At 56.6% G+C, this 4,353-nt stretch overlaps 1 long non-coding RNA gene across 1 annotated transcript; it reads left to right on the top strand.

Moving 5' to 3' along the window:
- Positions 1-2,216: 2,216 nt before the first annotated feature.
- Positions 2,217-3,726, top strand: LOC121141585. Its single transcript, XR_005878558.1, has 2 exons — positions 2,217-2,917; positions 3,165-3,726. It is a non-coding gene; the product is annotated as an uncharacterized LOC121141585 (long non-coding RNA).
- Positions 3,727-4,353: the final 627 nt, after the last annotated feature.

Raw genomic sequence — 4,353 nt, 5'->3', positions numbered from 1 at the left:
CTCTCTCTCTCTCTCTCTCTCTCTCTCTCTCTCTCTCTCTCTCTCTCTCTCTCTCTCTCTCTCTCTCTCTCTCTCTCTCCTCTCGGTAACTCAGCTCCCTGGTGACCAGAAGGGACTTCTCCTCTGGGCAGCAGCAAAGAGGAGGCTGAGGAACAGAGAGCAGGACCTGCCCTGGGCACGGTGCCTGGAAGCCACGGCCCCACAAGCCTCCCGAGAGGCTGCGACACTGGTAGTGTGTGAGGAAGGCCGGGCGCAGCTCCACAGGAGTGTGCACAGGGGTCGGTGGGGGTGGGGGTGGGGGTGGGGGGCTGGATGCAGTGATCTTGGGACAGGATGCTAGGTATAGCTGGACCTGCTCTACCTGGGCCTTAGTGGTTTCACTCCCCACCTGCAACTGTGCATGGACAGCTGTGGACAGGGCAGGCGGGGACAGTGAGGCTGGGCTATGGTGGGTTCTTGTGACACAGCCAGGAGTGGCCAGGACAAGAGAGCAATGCTCCATGGGAGCTGTGTGCAGACACCCACCTGCTTCTCTACTGGGCTGCTCTGGGGGGCTGGCAGAGGCCACTATGGGAGCCCCCCCTCCCATCTGCCACCGTATCCTGACAAGTAGCCCCAGCCGGTGGCTCCCACCAAGAAATCACAGAGAGTTCCTGGTGTAGATGTCCTGGATGCCGGGGGTCCTGGCTCTCAAACGCTGGGCAGAGGGCAAGCCAGTAGAGTCACTCAGTGGTTCCCAGGTGGCTGAGAACCACTTAGATAAAATGCAAATCTCTGTGTGCAGTCTGGGAAACAGAGACCCCGAGAAGAGTTGCTCCCAGATGCCAACGGGACCCCTGTGGGTTCTGGGACATTTGTTTTCCTGGGACCCCTCCCTTCTTTTTACAGAGCTGGGGTCAAACCCACGGCCTCCTGCATGCTAAGCAAATGATCACCCTCTGGGCCACACCAAAGTCAAATCCAGGGACAGAATGGCAGTCTCATACCAGGAAGGAAGGGTGTCCTGGTGGCATTTGCTGAGGCATGGAAGAGGAATCCCAGGCATGCCACAGGCCCAGCTGAGTCTGCCAGTGTGGAAACAGTTCTGACCTGTATGCTACCATCCAGTGTCCCTTGAGTGCCTGCTGCCCACACTGGGGATTCCCTGCGAGCAATGTAAAGGGGAAAAAGGGTCCTGCTGTCCCGAAAGAACAAATGCCCAAGCTCTCTTCCTGGGGCGAAACAAACTGTCACAAGGCCAGGTGGGTGTTTGCCCACCCTTTATAGCCCCTCCTCTATTTAGGCACAGAGCCCATCAAGGCTCCAAAACAGGGAAAACATACCACCCTAAACTACTGCCTAAGCCGGGTGGTGGTGGCACACGCCTTTAATCCCAGCACTCGGGAGGCAGAGGCAGACGGATCTCTGTGAGTTCGAGGCTGGGCTGGACCGACAGCCTCCAAAACAATACAGAGAAACCCTGTCTCGTAAAAACCAAAAAAAAAAAAAAAAAAAAAAAAAACCAACTACTGCCTAGCCACCGATCGGCAACACCAGTTAACATGGGGGCTCAAAGGCCTTTGTGTGACGGGAAACACTCATTGAGGAAAATCCACAGAGGCAGAAAGTAGATGGGGTTTGCCCCGAGGGCCTGGGGAAGCAGGGGAACAGGAATGCCTGCTAACAGGCACAGGGTTGCTTTGGGAAGCCATTAGAATGTTCTGGGGAATTGGATTACTGTGCAACTGAAAATCTACTAAAAAAAAAAAAACAATTGGCTTTTTTTTCTTTCTTTCTTTCTTTCTTTCTAGAGAAGAATTCTTGGTCTTCTCTGTCTTACCTCAATAAAGCTGTCCTGGGGAAATGTTGCCAAGGCTATCATCACTGGGTGCGTTTACATCTCAGCCTCATTAAAAATGTGCACACAGATGTGCACCGCAAAAAAAAAAAAAAAAAAAAAAAAAAAGGCCAGCAGGAAATACACCGGACGCCAGCGCCAGCTTTGTGTGGGTGAACGAGTCACAGGACATTTTATGTGCAAACAGCCAGGGGGCAGGATCAACCCAAAGTCCACTGGTTGTGACGACGATGTCCCAGGCCAAGCCCCTGGACCAGCCCCTCTCTGCCCGAGGCCAGCCCTGTGACTCACAGCAGACCGGCACCAGGCGGCCAGGGGTCAGCTCCTCCCTGGAGGGAATGCGGCAAGGCCGGCGGGGCAGGCAGGGTAGGTGTGGTGGGCGGGTTGCCTGCGGACTCCACTACAGCCAGCTACTCAAGGCAGGTGGGCAGGAGAGCAGCGTAATTACCCCACTGGGTGGAGCTTGGCACCCTCCTCCTTCTAGAAAAGGGAGATGGCCTGCCCAAGTAGACGGGCCAGCAGCAACCTCATCAGGGTTGCATGTGACTGGCCAGGACGCAGCAGCAGCAGCAGCAACAGCACTAAGAGGGAGACCATCAGGGCTTGCAGGAGGGCGGAGCCCCAGTTCCTGCGCTGGGCCCTAGTCAGCCCTCAACCCCTGTGGCTAGCTTCCTACCCGTCCTGACCTGCTCCCAACACCTTCAGCCACGTGCAGAGGACATCCCAGACCCCCAAGGGTTCCCTGCCTCTGCTGGCCCCTTTTTTCTGCCTCCATACTGGCCTTCGACCTGGCCCTTAACCCTCTCAGCTTCTGCCACTGTAGCCTCTCTGACCAACCAAACACACACACACACACACACACACACACACACACACACACACACACCACAGGCTTTTTAGATACAGAGTGGGCAAATGGACGGATGAAAGTGGGGTGTGACCTGGAGTCCCGCAGGTCCCCTCTGCGGGCAGGAGGCACTCATGGCCTTGTAAGGGAAAGTGCGGACGACGGTGGGATCGTCACCGCCACCGGCACTGCCTGAGTCACTTGGTTATCCCTGGCTGTGGACGTCATCTGAGGTTAGAGTGAAGCTGGGAATGGGAGAGCCTGGGGCATTGGGGGGGGGGAGCCGCTGAGGGGGGTGTGGTGAGGACCCATAAATAGCAAAGGACTTCAGGAGGGGGCAGGAATGTGCCAGAAACTGTGACGGGGGTTCCAGAAGTCAGGGGGGATAAGCCCCGGAGTCGGTGGATAGAATTCTGGACACCGTGCTTGGGGCCAGGAGGCTAAGGCTGACCTGAGGGCCCAGGGCCTCTTGTCTCACAGGATCACTCTCCAAATCCGGGACAACTAGGGACGGAGATGCAGAGAAGCCCAGTGCCTGAAGCCACTCAACACCCACACAACCATCACTGAGTCCCTGCTGCACAGGCAGCAGGATGTGACTGTGAATAAGGACCAGCGATTAGTCTGACTGCTACACTGCCAACCAGCATCCCAGCCAGCAGAGAAGAGCAGCAGCCCTGCTGTCCCCAGAACCCAAGGGAACCCAGCCTATGGCAGACGTGGCTGGTGGCGTGCGCTGGACCGGAAGAAGGGAGCTGGCAGTAGCTCCGAGAGTTGATTGGCCACAGGTTAGCTTCGGCACCCAGATGTGACTGGAGGCGGTGACATGCCCTGGAAACCGTTTATTTCCGGAGGGTGTGCGGACTCAGGAAAGTTACCTCCCCATCTCTGATCCTGTAAGATGAGGGTTAACAAACGTTGATATCTGGGGCTTTGTAGGACCTAACAGGGTGACAAGGTGTGAGCTTGGGGTCTTCTGCCGATCACACACCAGCTGCTGTCCTTCTGGGTGGCTAATAAATTCGTGAGCGTCCCTGACCAATCCTCTGTCCCCAGGGTCCACCCCTCAGGGGTGAGTCTCCTCCAGCCTGCACTCTTAAGCCCTGGTCCCTTTAGATAAGCTGTAACTTCTTGTCAATCTGGAAGGTTCTACCCCGGGGGCCTGTGTTGACTTCATAGTAGTTCTCAATGCCCAGGGGCTTTCTCTTCATACTTAGCTGCCCGCTGTGTCCCTCCTCCAAGCTTCGGACACCCCCAGAACAGCCCATGACAGTATATAACCAAGCTGGCGTCTTCCCTGGTCCCTGAGGTCAGAACAGGGCGGGCGCGTGAGCCCTATACTTGGACTTCTTACTTCCTGGAGAGGCCTGGCCAGCAGGAAGGACTAGAAGAGAGTCTGTGGAGTCAACTCTTCTATTTTTACCTCCTTCCTAAAGGGCGGGGATGGCTGCCCTGTGCCATCATCACTCAGCAGGGCCGAGAATGGAGTCCTTGGGAGATGCTCTGAGTCCCAGTCCTGTGGCGGGACCCCAAGCTGCTCCTCTCAGTCCTGCGGCCTCTGGCCTCAGAAGCATGATGGGCCCCTCGGGAGGGCACGCCAACAGCTCCCCTTCTGCAGTTTCCCAAGTCCCCTGAAATGGGAGGACTGACTGGGCTTGGCCGTTCCACA

This window comes from Mesocricetus auratus, unplaced genomic scaffold (assembly GCF_017639785.1).
Source record: "Mesocricetus auratus isolate SY011 unplaced genomic scaffold, BCM_Maur_2.0 Super-Scaffold_100007, whole genome shotgun sequence".
NCBI lineage: Eukaryota > Metazoa > Chordata > Mammalia > Rodentia > Cricetidae > Mesocricetus > Mesocricetus auratus.
This window is presented reverse-complemented; position numbering and strand designations above follow the sequence as displayed.